This window comes from Ceratina calcarata, unplaced genomic scaffold, assembly GCF_001652005.2.
Source record: "Ceratina calcarata isolate Rehan_Ccalc_2016 unplaced genomic scaffold, ASM165200v1 scaffold88.2, whole genome shotgun sequence".
In the NCBI taxonomy this organism is placed as follows: domain Eukaryota; kingdom Metazoa; phylum Arthropoda; class Insecta; order Hymenoptera; family Apidae; genus Ceratina; species Ceratina calcarata.
The window spans coordinates 417,383-434,497 of record NW_017180156.1 but is presented as its reverse complement, the minus strand read 5'-3'; the positions used below and the strand labels follow the sequence as shown (position 1 = coordinate 434,497).

Sequence of the window (17,115 nt, the reverse complement as noted above, 5' to 3'; positions counted from 1 at the left end):
TTCCAAGATCGCGATAATGTACTAAGAAACATGAATTATAGTTAATCGCTTAAATCCGAGTATGGATTTTCCACCACGCGAGTAACTAGTATCAGATGTTGGAACAAATACGTCGGCGTACACGCGTTTTTTTCAACCACATCGTGGAAATAGCAGAAGTTACGCAATTCGTGCCAGCATTAAATTAGCAACAGTTGCTCTGATGCACGATGGGAAAATTACACGCTTCCTCCGAAGCATACTCGCGGAAAAAGAGTGATTTCGCTTATTGCGTCTATTAAAAACGGCGAACAGTTATAATTATCACACCGTTGACGCGGCGTGGCGGTTCGAACCGAGATCGAAGGCATCGATTATATGTAGCCTATAAAGCGCGCAGAGAAATCGATTGCGAATAACTCGGGCGCGGTACCACGCGCATTTCTAATGTATAATAACGCGGTCGATCTTACGCGCGGCGGAGCGTAATCCAATTTCGAGCGTTTGTTGTCTTCCCTTTTTTCTTACGGCGACCACGCGTGATAAAGCGGCGTATCCGAGCGCGGACGTGAAAAATCGTGGCCATATTGTATATGTGCCTGTGAGTGACTGCCCCGCTTCACCGTCTTCGCGATCCGAACGCCCGGGGATTAATCAATATAGCCGTCCGTTCGAGGAATGTCTTCAGGTTTGTATTTGTCACTCGCACCGATCCTTTTCAAACCGATCTCTCTACGCACGTAGGAGGTAAATGGAAAACCTGGCAAGAAATCGATTTTACCGCCTCGTCCACTGGTCTCTTGCGTTCAAAGAATTATTGAACAGGCTCGATACGATTGTTACGCGAGATTGCATGGAAGACTTCTCTACGGATTAAATCAACGAGACTGGAGTTAAACAGGAACGAGCGCGCGATAATTCGCAGCGGAGAAAGACGGTAGGGACGCGCTCGAGGACGCTTCGAAACACGGTTCTTGCACAGCTACCCCATTGTTCCGTCGTTGTATTTGGCATACGCGAGTGCGCTTCAGGAACTCTCGACTCGGGCGAGAGAAGTTTTGCATAAACGAGACTGGCGGTGTCAGCGCGGAAATAGAATACATGATATGAAGAACGTTCGCGACGCGACGCGATGCTTCTAATAAACGTTACATGTGCTCGCATTACAGAACGAAGAGGGATGAGAATTGTTCCGCGGGGCCGCGATTGAAAAATTCGGCGTGGATACCAAAATTGTTCGGGTGGCTCGATTGGAGCGTTGCATGCAAATAGAAGATTCCAAGCGTGATTGCTTCGCGCCTCGTGGGAGAGAAGGATGGAATTGTTCATCGGAACGAATTCGATCGTGGTTAGAATATTTTTTATGATCGCGGCGTTGGTCGCGTTTAGGTTTCCAATATCGAATTGATTAACTCTTCGCGTCATTCGCAAGCGAACGTATCAACGATCAGTCGAATGATCCCGTGCGAGCTTTTGTTTAATTAAATTCTCGAAATGCGACAAGCCTCGTTTCCGTGGACGCGAACGAGTCACTCCGGTCGCCGCAAAAAATTAATATTCGCGAACACAGCGGAAAGGAGGCAGTCACGTTCCACGCTCGCGTCGTCCTCGGACGACGAATTTGTCAAGCGCAAGAATGCTTTAGAAAGAGCGTAGCGCTACGGCTGCGGAGAAGGGGTGGACGGGGGTGAAACGCGGCACGAGAGGAAGCGAGGGTTGTCGGGTGGCAGGAACGCGGGACAGAGCCGCCGCATGGCACCGGAATACGTAATACGGGGAATAGCCCCGTGGCCCTGGCGGTTCGCGTGGAGGGCTTTCGGCTCCGGAGGGTGGCTCGGCCACCCCCGAGGAGGGGCACGGTGCCGGGAGAGGGTAACGAGCCGCGGCAATTAATATCGCCCGGGTTTCCACAATGCGCTTGCAAATGAAAGGCCTTTGTGACGTATGATTGCGTTACCGAGTGAATAGTTGAGTAATGGTGGTTCGCGGCGCCGCCATCCGAATCGCGCTAACCGTGCAAAAGCTCAGTCCTCGGGCCCGATAGTACCTGCCAGACGAGTCACCACCTCCCCCTGCCCCCAGCCATCCTTTCGTACCCGTACCCGCTCGCCAGCCACTTCTGACGCCGACAGTTTTCGTATTGGCGCCAACCTCGGATGGATCGCTTTTGATGAAATCCCTTGTCTGACTTATCGCGGGTATATACTACTTGTTTGCTCGGAATGTTTGCGGAATTCGCCACCTTGCGGTGCGACGATGGCGGTTGCCAAAATTTATGGTTCTGTCCACGGTAAGTCACCGGTGGCTTGTCAGTTTTCAGCCGGACAATCGTTTTATTAAGTGTCTAGCCATCGGTCGTGATTTATCACCGAGCGTTCCCCTCGATGCAATTAACGGGGCATCTCTTCGTATCAGTTTATCTTCTAAGGACTTCAAATATTCGTACCCTCGCAAACCAACTTGTAAGCGATACAAAAATATGAAACATCAGTGGGAGCGACTGGAAGACGAGGAGTACTTCGCCCGAAGTAAGTGGAAAAAAGCGGAAAAGGTCCGACATCGGGAGTGACACGTAATTTTCATCCGATACCCCGTTGACCAATCACCGAGTTCGGCAAACGTGTCACAGGAGTTGACAGGAATCCGCTACCGAGCGCAAACTTATAATTTATCGGATCGAAAAAGATGACTGGAAAACGTATGGGTTTTCGCATCAGACGCAACGAATAAATACACGGATTTTCGATGTCGGGGTGATAGCGCCTAACAGATTTAGTCGCGGCAACGAAATTCCAAACTTGCTGCCGATCGATTACGTTTATCGTTGCGCTGTCAATTCATTTAAGAGCAAATACACTTGTTTTATCAACGATTTAGTCAATATCATGAAGCGCCTAATTGTGTGAGCCGTGAAAATGTTTGGCGGGAAAAACTGATTTATTCGTGGTTGAAAAATTGCGGTTGCGAACATCGGGGCGTTTCGTATCGACATAATTTTTTGTTTCGTTGATCGTGTCGAGCAACTAGATTTTGATGTACGCGGGTCCCCTAACTTTCACCCCAAGCGAGGATCTCTCCTCTCGCAGGGAGGGCGGTTGCTCGCGGAAGATCGAGTATGAATAAATAATTCTCGACGGTCTGTTGCTGCGGGGTGCCGTCAGGGATGGTTTCAGTCGGGGCGAACATAATGACTAGTGATGGATTCAAAGCACTGAAACCTCGGAGCAATTTAGTACGCGAAGAACCCTCGGAAGTTTACAGATACCGCGAACAATTAACGTTTTCTATTAAGCTGTCGCGTTAAACGACGCGGGTAGAAAAGTGTCACGCGTATCCTTCTCGTATTATTGGTCCGATCGAATACTTTTTACCATTGGCGTTTAATCCAACAAAAGAATCGACTGTTCGTCATCGATGAAAAAAGGCAGCAGACACCGGCAACAACGACATTATAAAAAGCTCGGCGAACGGAAGGGAACAAAGAGCGGGAAAAAGAAAAGGGGACAGAGATAAAAGCGTAGAAAACCGTAGGAAGAGGAAAACGGGTAAAGAGGGAGGAAGGGGGACGGGGCCCACGGACTATGAGTAATATTGCGGGGCTTTTCCACCCCTGGGAGCGCGAACCTGAACGCGGAGGGTGGATCGCGCGGAGGGTAGTGGTACGGAGGGGCGCGAGAGAGCCGCGAGAGAGGGTGCAACGGAGGGAGGAGCGCCGATCCATCAGCGTCCCTCCACCCTCGCCTTTCCGCCACTCTCATTTTTCTCCACGGTCGGCGCTCCATCATTCCGCGTCACATCCGCCCTCTTTCATCCCTCTTTCCTCCCCTACGCTTCTGGATACGGTGCCGTGGTTCCCGTTTCTTCCTTGTCCCTCGCCTCCTCGTTCCGTCGACTCCGCGCTTCGCCGGCTCCAGGACCCTGAAATCACACCCCCTCGCGGCCCTCCACCCGCAACCACCGCGATACTGATTGCACTTTCCAAATTCATTAGCGAGACTCTTGTCGGAGGTTTAGTTCGAGTTCGGCCGAAACTGCGAGGACCGTTCGCGCACGGAGGGCGGAACGATAAGGGTTGAACTACCCCGTTTTCCTGTAGCTGTCGTTATGGATGTTTGATGAGCTGTTTCGCGGATCGAGGGTATTCGCTTTTTGGTTGGATCGCTCGACTCTGGAGCGACGAGGCTACGAGCGTTCGGGCAATTAACTATCTATAATATCGAGAGGGTTACCAAATGGTATTTCAATTTGTTCTCGTTTTTTCTAAGATAATTAACTTTTATGAGATCATGTAAAGTGTACAAAACTGAATTTAGTAGTCGGTCGAAGAGGTTCAGCTCCTCGAAGTCACGGCGCATTTGCGAGTTTAATTAGCTATGCATCGGCCATAACTGCGGCCAATTAAATTAATAAGCACGGGCATCTGTTAGTGTATCCAGAATAATGGCGGGCATCCGTCTTCAGGTGACTACCGTGCTGGACCGGCGCGGCTTCTCGCGTGTACGAAATTTCACGAAACAACGTACCAGTCTTCGGGGCCGATTCGAGACGCCGAAAACGGTCTCGTTTTCGCGAAAGCACGATCGCTTACGATTGGACGCGGGTAAACCGCGTGCTGGAAGCGAGAGGACTGGTTTCGACTCGAACAGGACGATTCAACCGCTAATGGACGGTCATACTTTAGACGTCGGTGGGAATATGTTCGGGGATGCATGTTGATGCGCAGTAATTCACTTTCGTACGTGTTAATATCGGCAGGGCCGACGACGCGGAGGAATACCCGCGGTTAATGCGCTCATAAATCGACCGGCTCGGCTAATCTAAAAATATTTTGTAACGCGTTTGTCATTGCTGGCCGCGATAGGAACCGGGGGTAGGCCCGCGAATAAAATATTTCATTTCACGCGATGAATCTCGAAGAACGTAGCCTCGGGCCGACGATCCTCGAGCTGTTCGCTCGCTACCTTCCTTTAAAACGCGGTGGCCAAAGAAACGAAATGGACGGTTCGCTTCCTTCCGCGGTAATGACCACAGACGTCATCATCATTATCGCCGCTGCATCCCTTCGTTCGCTTCGATCCGTGAATTCTCCCTGATGCTAGTAAAACGTTGAAGATTTATCGATCGGATCTTCGCACGAAATTACAAACGATATGGTCGGATCCGAGAGAAGAACAAGTTCGAAGTATATTTAGATCGCATGGGGAAATACTTTCAATAAGCCATCGAAGTTTCGCGTAAACAGGAACGGGAGGGTGTCCGGTGGCGGTAATCAAATACGTATTACCAGAATATCCTAGCCGCGTCGCGTGTCCGCTCTGACTCTCTCTTTCTATCTTGCGCGTATGTATAGGTACGTACATAGACCGTGGGGTAGATGAGTATTCCTTGAGCGCCGCTTCCATACATCTGCCTACGATATGACGCGGCATTTCAGTGGGCCCGGCGCCACGTACCGATAGGTAATAACGTGTCTGCGGTACATTTATCTCGGCACGCGAGGCGACCATCATGTTCGCGCGGGGCCGAATCAGTGGCGGAGATCTGCCACCGCGGTGCGTCGGGTGAAAAAGAATCCGAGGTCGATCGGGGGTGGTAGGAAGTCCTTAAACGCGTCTTCTACCCGAAATCACAATCGTTTCGCGGTAATTTGCTGCGATTCTACGGTTGTAATCGCGAGATCGAGGCGGTCCGAGGCGAAACGAACGGTGAACGCTTAAAACATCGCCCCGCTTCATCCTCCTTACAACTTTCTTTCGTTTCCGAAGGAAAAAAGAAACGCGGCTGGAATGCGCTCCATATTCTCCCGCGGCGCGCAGTCGCCCGAGGATGCCGGCGAACAAATAACAGGTTGGCGATCGCGATATGAAATACGATTACTCCGGTTCGGCGTACGAGTCGCATCGGTCAGCCGCACGGCGAAGTTTTCAGCGCTTGGCTTCGTCCGGTCCAGCGTCGGACGGACGGACGGATCGGTAACACGATCAGAAATTTTCAAGCGTGTCGCGCATCCGGAAAGAGTCTCGGTGGCCGGAGACAGAGAGAGAGAGAGAGAGAGGGGGGAGGGAAGCGATACGAGACATCGCGCGAGAGAGCGGGCACAGGGTTCCGCACACAGCACGAACTTGTTCGGGGTCGGGACAGAATAGGATAGGTGGGGCCGTTATTAATCTGGTGTCGAGTTGAGCACAAAGTTATATAGGAGCTCAGGAAATGAAACACGAGAAACCTCCCCCTCTCCTCCCTTCCACCCCCCTGGCTTGCTTCGTCTCTGCCGCGTCCACCTACTTCGCCACCCCTTCTCGCTTCCGCTCGCGGGACTGCCCGATCCTTCCATCCCCGTTACTCTCTGCTGTCCCGGCAGTCCCTACATCCAACTTTGAATGTATTACCGGACCACCGACCAACCCCCTGGCTCTTCCAGTCTCCGGTCAGATGGAGATATAACGATCACCGGCACATGAACCATGGGCCCGCGGAGACATGCATATTTATGTCCACGGGCTGCCCATAGTCTCAGTCTGCCGCTGACAACGCGACCCCTGTCCTTTACAGAAACTTATAAAACGAAACGACCCTTCCGCCTTTTCTCGTTTCCCGTTCGACCCCTTTCGTGTTATCGGATATCCCATTGTTTCGTCGCGTTCAACATTGTATTCGCAAACTGACGATTAGAACAATCAGCAGGATCGATCCCGAACAGGGTTAATCGCGGAACGCGATTGTCGTCGGGATAGATTCCTCCGGCTAGATATCGTAGAGCGCAGAAACGAAATTAATCGGTTTTACACCGGGCAGACCGGCAGGGGTTGGAGGCTGTCCGTCGGCCTTTGGCGGCTTACGGGAGAAAAAGCTGGAGGGGTGGCCGCGATTAAAATCGCATCAGACCGACTTTGATGCACGAAATGCCCGCGTTACCGGCCTCGCCGTCTCTCTCGGACGTGCGCGGTACGCGCGCACGATCGCTGCCGTTGTCAGAAAAACTCGCGTAGCTTCGTTCAACGTTGATGGACTTATAATTGCGCGGCTATTGCCCGGGACGTCGGAGAAAATGGCGGCACGTCGCGTCGGGGCGCGACGTCGGTATGGCGGCGTTCCGATGCCCTCGCTCTTTTCCAGCAGACGCTTGTGCCCGCGTTTTGCATAAAGATAGCCCTCGCGAACCGCAGCTGCTGCGAATGATATCGTTAATAAGCGTCTTTAGGTAGTTGCCTTATAATAGTTGGTTAAACCGGGAAAGATGAAGAGGTTCGGAACGGCAATCTGCGTTTCGTTCCTTTTTGCCAATTAGGATAGAGAAATCCGACTGGATCGAAACACTGCTTAATTTCGAGTGCGTGCCGAGCGCTTCCTGAAATAAAAGGCGTCCGATGATTTATGCAAATATTTTTAAAACCACTTGGTAGAATTGACAAGTGAGAACGAAAGGAAGACGGCAGCAGCGGGAGGAAAGGAAGAGGCGCGCGTTCACGACGAAGCGAGGAGAAAGAGAACGGGGAAGGGAAGGGAAGGAACAGAGGGAAGACAAATGCCGGGGCCATCAGCGCGCCAAGCCATTTCTGCCTCATTGTGGACTCCATTTGCGACTCTTAGATTGCCCGGTGAAATATCTCGCCGCGGTGATGGAAAAATCGCTAACGTAGGGAACCGGGCGAAATAAAAGTAGCCGGGCATTTCTCAGCCGCGACGGTGGTTCGCGGTAGCGCAAAAACCGAAAAGCGATAGGGAAAAGGAACGCTGGGTCGTCGAATGCGACTGTGGCCAGGGCAACACCCGAAAAGAAACATCCGAGACGTTGATGGAGTCTCCGGGTGTGTTTGCTCTACTCGCGACAAATGCTCCCGGCAATCTTACCCTCTTCGACCAGTTTCCTCCCTCGCCGTCTTGTTGCCCCGTTCGTGGATCGTTTCGCTTTTTACCGTTTTTGTCGTTTACTTCCTTCGCTGCTTTCTGAACGTCCCCCGGTCTGGTCGATACGTTTGCCTTAACGATCGAGGGTATTTGTTGGCCCCGATTGGCTCACAGACGTATACGGAGACCCGAGAGCAAATACGAACCTCATGAAAGTATAGTAAATCCTCCTTGTATTCCTACGTGTTTTTCATTGCCACATTTGCATCGTAACACGCGATGGGTAAGCCTACGAGGATAAGTGAAAATTGATAAAGCAAACAGTCTCGTGCATCGTTTATCCAACAGTCATGTGAAATACCAGAGTTATCCCTAACTTTCACGTCTGGGAGCCGAGTAGCGGACGAGAAACGGGAGGAGGGATAATAGACAATAGAACCGCGGGTAGAACGAAGGAGAGTGGAAAGCGTATGGAAGAAGACGCGATGCGAGGAGCCGTGGTTTTTTCGCGGCGAGTGATAGATGAGCCCGAGACCCGAACACGGGTAACAGAAAGCGCGGAGAAAAGAAATCACTACTTGGGATCCCTATGGGGACGCGGTGGTGTCATTAGGCCGAGCTAATGCACCGGGTTCGCCGGATTTCGCCCGGAGGACGTCGCGGAAAAACCCGAGCGAGGTCAGCATCATCGCGCCGGAAGGAGGAGGACGCTGGACCGCGTTAAATGGCGTCTGCGAGTAGTTTTGCCACGCTACGCGAACCCGCTCCCGGGTGAAACCACCAAAGAAACCGGTGTAACGAGACGACGACCCGTGGCCTGATGCCGCGATCGCATGCCGAGGAGGATCGGATAGATCCCTCGGAGATTACCTCCGAGAGGATCGTGCGTGCGATCCGAAAGTGGATATTAGAGAGGTTGCCGAGGATTTTTGACGCTCGTCAAAGTGAAATTTTATTCCCGTGTCGGCGAGAGATAACACGCTTGATACGAGAATTCAATTGAGGAGTAGACGATGATTAATGAACGGGTTATTAAAGGAACCTATGATTGTACAATCGCATCGCGGCAAACGTTTTCGCGAACTTATCTTCTCACGGGTACCGAACGATTATTCTCGTCTGCGTCCGCGAACGTACAAACGTCAAAGCGTTAAAATAAATGAAAACGTCAGAAACGAAGACGGTAGTCGTTCGGAGATAGTATCCAATCGCGAGAAACCAATCGGCACTTTTGACATCTCAATACTTCGAGCCGGCTGAATGAATCCAGTCCCGAAACGCAGCTGAACGAACCGACCACGAATAACCATTTTTCTCTCATGCTATAAGCTCCTACGTGTAGCCAAACAGCAATCGGCTCATCGACAGTTAAGAAGCCGAGCCAGAGAGAATAAGGGTGCGCGTTCACCAGCGAACTCGATCTCGTATTCCATCAATTACTTTATAAATGTAAACGAACGCCCAATTCGTTTTTTACTATCTTCGACTCTGCCGAATTGTTTTCAATTTTGGTACAACTACTCTGTGGTATAAGAGACAATTCATTGAATATTAAACGAGAACTGGTAAAGAAGCGGAGGAACGATCCGTTATAAGAAATAAATTTGATTGCCGTTTACGAATTGTTCGCGAACGCCGGTGGAGACACACCTTAACGAGAGCACCCCGGACAGACGTTCGTTAGCGGAACGAGGAAGGCGATCCGGCGAAAGCGAGAAAGAAGCGAGGTTTCAGGGATGGAGGGTTAAGCGCCCGGAGGGAACCGGCAGGAGGAAAGTGTAATCCCAGACGATCAGCGTGCGGCAGATTCGGCCTTAATGAGCTCCAGCAATGATAAATGACGCCGTGGGCCGCGCCTCTCTCTCTTTCTCTCTTCGCTGCGTTTATCCTTCGCTCGGAATAAGGTGTATCCTTGTATGTATACCTAGCAGGGCCTCGGGTATACATATACCTGGCCGCGGCATCCATATCCCTCGGTCGGTCGGTCTTCCTTCCATCTCTCGTCTCCGTTCTACGGCGTAAAAGCTTCATCTCCGCCTACGATCCCTCAAACGCCGGACCGAACGGGCCATCGGGAAGAGGAGAAATTCAAAATGGCAACCGCGTGGTCAGACCTCCCTCAAACCAGTGACACACATCTATCCTTCGTCCCGGGACGTTTCAATTGGGTGTCCTTTCGGTTCCCATCCCGCAAAGTTGATTCACCTTGCGTTAGGAGCGCTCGTTTATCGGGCTCCTATCTTCTCCAAGTTTTTCACGTGGTCAAAGGGATTTAATGAAAACCGATCTGTTTAGCTTTGATAACTTTTCAACTGCATTCGGTGCGTTCTTTCGGGAGACAAGAAAAATTAGTCGGACAAAGCAGACCCGTTGCGTTCTCGTTCCCAGGGACCGTGTTCGTTAATAACTTTTCCGTCCGAGTTGACGTGCACTCATTTGTCCTCTTGACGTTTCAATTGTGACGATCTCCGACCTGTTCGTGGACCAGGAAGTTGATCGACCGTTCCTTCGAAACCTTCGATCTGTAGACCGAAACTACTTGGAACAAATCAGCGAACTCGTTTTATAACGAGGACACAATAATCTCGTTTCTGTCGTTAAAAAGTTACAATAAACTGTGACGTGTCACAGCGGATAATCGACACGGATTCCGATTCGGTATCGCGGAGGAAGTGATTTTCCCGCGCGCCGTTAATCGAGACCGAGGCCACGAACATTGGCGAGAGGATCGCTGGCTCGCAGGTGCAGAGACGGCTATCGACGCCATACTTGACAGGTGATCTGGTCTGGAGCAGTTGATCCTCGGTTAATGAGCTCGTTATCCCAAGTACGTACGTACTGTCAACAACGACCCTCGAACGACGTTCGCTATTCCGCCGGCTATAATTGCTTAATAAACCTGGCCGAGCGAAATTACAGGTAATTCCGGATAGAAAAAAATTCCTGTTTACGTTACGTGCCCACTCGAGGAAATTTCGCGCATTTACATGCCCGTTTAATCGATCGCCTTGATCTTGAATCGAGAGTCCCTCCACGCTTGTGTACGCGAAGGAATTAAAGTGGAACCTTCGACCGGCGCGTCTGGGGTATAATGATGCAGTCGATATACCTGTTTGCCGAGGCACGTTAATGTCCTTCGGGCTACCTGATTCAACATACTGTATAATAATTGTATTCAAGGCTTTCGAGCGAAATTGAGAAGTAGACAAAGCGCAGAATAAATTAACGCTCGTCAAATCGTTTAGAAGAATCCCTCGGCTCGCGAAGCCGTTCAGACCCCATCGATTCTAAACACCATTCTCTTCCTACCGGCCTATGCTCCGAAGACCCGCAACGGAGAGATTAAATAGTCGAGTGTCCGTCGCCGCGGCGTATAATGCCCGGCCTCGTCCGCTTCGCTCTTTGCTATTCGTTACCGCGTCGCACTAGAAAAACGTCGGCCGAGAGTAAGTAGGCATGCATACGCGGTTTGACCGAGCGCGAGATCCCGCGCAAAAGGGGGCGCGCAAGGATCTTTTCGTTCCCGTGAATGCGGCGCATTAATCAAGCGCCGCGGGCGCCTGACGTCTTAATCCCGGCGGGGCCTACGCAACGTTTCTACGCCCACGCCTCTATGTACTTGGCTAAACGTCTTCTACGTCAACGAATCGCGGGCCTTTGTAAGTCTCGCGTCGTGGGACTCGCTCGTTCTTCTCCGCGAGCGAACGAGATAACGGGATTCAGCTCGACTGATTATTTTTGCACCAGTGGGTCTATCGATATTCGAAAACGTTTACACGCTCGGCCGGAGACTCCTATTCATTGCGCAGGAAACAGAAAACAGTTACGTCGGTGGAAGGGAAAAGAGTCTGGAGAACAGTCTTGTCTTGGTCGCTGTTGCACGAGCGACCAAGTTGAACCGTGCAACAATGGATTTACACCTAGCGATATATCAAATTATTATCAGTCCTCACTGTATCTGTTGGAGAATTCTGGAATGAGCGTATCAATTTACCAGCCGTAAGTCGACTGCAAGCTTCGAAGAAGTCTCGGGTATATCAAGATATTTTTAGGGAAAAGTGTTCTCCATTGAGTTGCCACCAGAGACGTTGGAACCGATGACCAGGTAGAAACCATCACCGAGTAAGAGTAGGGAGAAAGGTAGGGAAAAGGGAAAAAGTGTAATCTCAGGGGATCCGGGTGTTCGTGGGTGTCATGCTTTCACTTCGGTTCAGGTTGACTGCGTAAGGCGATTGGTTCTCGCCGAGCTCCTCCCCGAATCCATTAAGAAGCCGAAACAGAGAAACGCGGCATTAATTTTAAAACCAATCCCGTAGGAGAAATCGGGCAACCGCCATTCGTGCGAGCCGAAGAAAATCCGTCGAAAAAAGGCCGCCTTAATTGCTCCAGCGGCCTGTAAGGATCGGAAGACACGCGAGATGACTCGCCTCGAGCGAGCGTGTCCGTTCTATCCCTCGTGTGATCCTGTCGTTCATCGATCATCCGGTTCCGAGCTCTCCCTCTCTGATTATCGATCAAACATTATTAGCGTATGTTTGTAAAAAAGTATGAATGATTGTCTGCAGTTTTGATACCACGTCTCGTTAGCTGAACTGTTTCCTCTCAAATTTTATTCGAGTCATAATGAGCACCGGGACTATCGTCGTTCGTAATGAAGATGTCCGTGTTCGAGTATTGCTCGAAGTCCCGCTACAACTTTGGATTTAAATCAATCGACGCTCGTTCGAGGCGAGGGGTTGCGTCGGATTCATCGGACATCGTTAACCCTTGCTCGCCGAGCCACCCCAGGAGTAAACCGAAAACGGGAAAACGCCGAAAGATAAACAGAGAGAAGGTGACTCGAGGGAAGAACAAGAGAATTCAGCCACGAGAAAGGGTGAACGCGAAGGAGAAAGCAGGTGGAGTAAGTTCGAAGTCGGGCAACAAAAGAGATGAGGAAGGATAAGGAACGGGAAATAAGAAGAGAGAGGGAGAGGAAGGAAGGTTTAGGTAGCTACTCTCGCTCAGGTTGAAACGAAGGGAGCCGCCCTGTGTTTGTGCTCTCGCCGGGGAGCACAAAGAGAAATGGCGTGGTATTTATCAGTGCTCACCCCGTCCCACCCCCTTTGTCCCCCTTTCCCAGCATCTCTCGTCGTTGCTCTCTCTGCCCGTGTTCCATCGTCGTCGTCTTTCTTTCTCTAACGCCTCCTCCCGCTATTGCCTCGCTTCCATTCCACATCCAAATCCATTCGCCTGCCTGCCAAACCCTCTCTTCCTCCCTCTCGCCCTCGACCCTCTTCTCTAAGCTCTCTCTTGATGCCCCTTTCGCGCACCACATATATGCCCACTCGATCTTCTCCGCCGCGGGACTTTGACAGCTGTCTAATTCACGTTGCCCGTCTAGTTCACCTGTGTACGTGGATTTCCACGACGGTTGTTCGAACCAACGTTTGGATACGGATCGAGAAAAAAGGATGGGAAACTAGTCTAGAGATTTTTAATTAAACGTGCCAGCGAGTTTCCCGCTGAATAAATTCGGCCATCGTTCCAAATCGGAGAGGCAAGAAACGGGGCAGAATACGGTTAACGAATTAGGGGCAGCGAAATTTTCGGGCGGTTACATTATATTAAAATCGCGGTAGAGACGACGGCGGGTCGCGAGTCAAAACATTACGTAAGGTTTTTAGAAAGAGTAGGGAGAAGACTAATAATCTCGAAATAATGTAAGCATAATAAATGGCCGAGCATTAGCGAGGCGCTCGGCAGCCGGCTCATATTTTCGGTGGCGCTGGCTTTGACGTAGCATTACTCCAAAGTGCGTTACATATTACTACCGTATACACATGTATCTCCGACACACCGTCGTGGCGCGTGCACACACGCGTACAGTTTTGTGCTCGCGAGTACGCGCGTGTCCCTCTGGCTCGTATAATATATCCTTTCCAGAGTTGTCCCAACACGGAGAACCGTACGTTCCATTTCGTTTCCTGTTTTCCTCGCGACGAATCCCCGGGATCCAACAATAGCGAGGTCGCGCTAGTTGTTAATTGAACGACGAACGATCCTTGACCGACCGTCATTTACAACGCGAGCAATCCCGGATCAGTCGCCGATCGAATCATTATTAAGGATTATCGTGTATCTAAGGCGATATTCGAATGAAAAAGATGAACATTTTTGCAACCAATCAACAAATTTGTTGCCGCGTCGATGATTCTTATCTGTTTGAGAATCGTGCATCGGAAGGAGATAAGGTTGATAAAGAGAGCCGAGCCGGAGAGGCACGCAGGGATTAAGGACGCACCGTTACGCTACCGAAACGTGAGAAATGGCGCAAAAATTGCGGAGGACAGGCCGAATCGGTCGGTATTAATTATCGGGATGCTCGTTGGAAATACCAGAAGCCAAAATATTTCGCCTGAGTTATGTCCGCTGCTCTTATGGTTACGAAGGAGTTGATATATTCCAGCGATCGCTACCTCGCTTTTAAAATACTTTTCCTACCTCGAATTGTCTAATCATCGGTATATCATCACGTGCTTCCTCGCGTTGTTCGTCGATCTCCAAATCTTAAGGGATTCGTTCTTGGTAAACATCGTAAAAAGTTTGCACGCTAGGGACGACGAAGTATAAATATTTCCCTTGATTCGAAGGAGTGTGTAGCATGATATGCACGCGACTGGTGTTCACGCAAAGACGCGGAACCTCGTGGAACCGTGACCGGGCGGATGGAAGAAGAAGAACGAGACGAGTCGAAACGTATCCGAAGAAGAGAAGAGAGTAAAGCGAACGGATAGAGAGGACAGAGTGTGAGGAGAGAAAGAGAGAGAGAGAGAGAGAGAGGTGCCGGTTGACAGGAACAAATGCCTCGGTACGGGCAAGACGGGGAGCTCGCGCCCGGGACGCCGGTTGCAGGACCAGCTTGAGATATTACCAGGCAGATGCGGTCGCGCGCTGATCAAAGAAACTGCTCCTCACTGAGAGAGATTAAATGGATGCTGGTGCGCGCCGGCAAACCACCACGCTGCGGCTACAAATAATAAGTCGAGAGCAGCGGAGAGAGAGAAAGGGGAAACACGGAGAAGGTCTTCTTCTTGGACGAGGAGAACGAGAAAGAGAGAGGCGGGATTGCGAGGCGCAGGCTGCCGGCCGTGGCCCTAACTCGGATTTGATACATTCCCATCTCGAGGAACGTTGCCGGTGCGCTTACCCTGGAAACGGCTCGTAACGCGATTATGCTCGGGCTGGAACAGGGTCACGCTTCTATCGGAAGAAAATTTGGATAAAAATTGGTTCGCGAGCGTCGCGATCATCTTAAAAATGACGTTTAAGTAAATTCATTATCATCAATTTAATGTTCCGGATGGATCGATCTGATCGCGTGGATTTCGATAGTGGCCAAGATATAACGAAATAACACGGGAACGGGAAGATGTCTCCTCGGGTTTAATTGGATCGGCAAAAGGGGATCGGAATGGCGGGATTAATCGCGGGATGAGCGAGAGAATTGAACGTCGTCGCCAAGAGTGAGAGGGTTGACTCGGGGGCTGTCTTGGGTGGGCGTTCGTCTCGGGATTCAATTAATTCGCGCTCTCGATGGGTATCTGGCAGAATAATGAGAGTGCATCTCGACAAGGCGTTATCACCAGCGAATCAGCGTCGGGATCCTTTCCCCCCTTTATTTAGAAAGATAACCGACGCGTCGCGACGGCTGTGTTCGCGAAAACTTCGCATCGCCCTCGGAATCGTGTTGTCATTCGTCGCGTTCCTCTCCCGCCCTCATTTCGAAGGGTCGCGAAGCCGAGCGCCAATAAGAGAGAGGCCACCTTTCCTACTCACTCTCGTGTCTCGAGAGCCCTTCGCCCGTCTCCCTTTCACCGGTTCCCTCCTACGCGCGAACCTTCTCGCTCGTCTGTACCTTTCTCTGGCTGGGTTCCTCGCGATGAGATATGACTGCCACATTATCACCTGATTATGTTATCACTTTGCATCGGTCGTTCCTTTGCCGCGCTGCCTCGAAACTACCGTTTATCACGGCCGCCCCGAGCGTCGACTGGTGAACGTATTCCTCGGGACGGTTCAGCGATTTCTGCTTCTTTGTCCTGATTAAACGTGCAGCTCCGAAACGATGCTTTCCGATAGTCGAAACGTAGAATCCAGAAGGACGAGCTTATCGAAGCTCGAAGATCGTCTCGCGACGGAAGCTTCGCGTGAGAAATTGCCAAACGTAATTACATAGCGGACTGATTCGCCCTCAAATTTATACCGTAGATTAATTGCGAGAATTCTATATATATTTATGAAACGGCACGAAAGTTCTTCCCGATGGCTTTGGCGTAGAACCACGGAGAATTGTCCTCTCCGAATGGAGATTTTGGTTAAAAAAGGAAATTACAAGCGAGCTTAGGCGGATAGGAGGATCCGGTATATGGAGTTTGGTCGAGACCGAGCGTGGCTGAGCGCTGCGGGACCATCAGCTTCGCCCGCAGCTCATCGCCAAGCGATCACATCTCATCGCCGCGTACCATCGCCAGACTATTACAAACGTAGCTATCGTCGTGCCCTGTCCCTCCGCTCTAACCCTCTCTATCGTCCTCTCTCCCTCCCTCCTTCTGTCCATCGTGTCTCTCTCCGACTCGCAGCTTTTCAACCCCATCGCGATCCCAGTTCTCGACGGCTCGCACGGTATCACCCAGCTCGCCGCGCCGCCGCTGGCTCTATCAGCATATCCGACCGCTTAGCACCTACTTCCCAGGAGTGCGATACCGCGCACTCGTAACTCATTTGAATTACACATTTCCCCGGGTTCCCGCGAAATAATACGCGCGAGAATCCCATCGCGGGGCCGCCAAATTGCGAACCCGTTGCACTACCGCGCCGCGCCGTTGCGGCATGCGACCCAAGTACAGAATCAAAAACGATCCCGCGATTCGAAGCGGTGATTTCCGAGCGGACCGAGCGCACCGCTACGACACGCTTGGGTCTGATCGAATAGCGTCGCGACGCTTATTGTTCCTTTCTTTGGCCCCGGATCAAATCCTCGACGATGGAAATTGGCTGGGACGGATCGCGCTTCGGACGAGCGACCGACTGGGTAATTGGAATCCGGTAGTCAGGTATGTTCGATTATATTTTGCCGATACAATGGCGAAAAGATTGAGTCAATGAATTATTAGGCGATTTGTGGTGCATTTAGTTCAGGGACTGTTGGCTAAGAACCGTGATGACTCACTGGCCGATGGGTGGTAAAACGAGTTAAGTTTATTGCGTTTTTGCACTCCGCGTTTCTCTCAAATTCGTCATGGATAA

General features: G+C 51.0%; 1 long non-coding RNA gene across 1 annotated transcript in view; it reads left to right on the top strand.

Annotated features, from left to right (window-relative positions):
- Positions 1-17,115, top strand: part of LOC113465117 (uncharacterized) — a 70,400-nt gene that overhangs the window by 45,640 nt on the left and 7,645 nt on the right. The window lies entirely within an intron of this gene.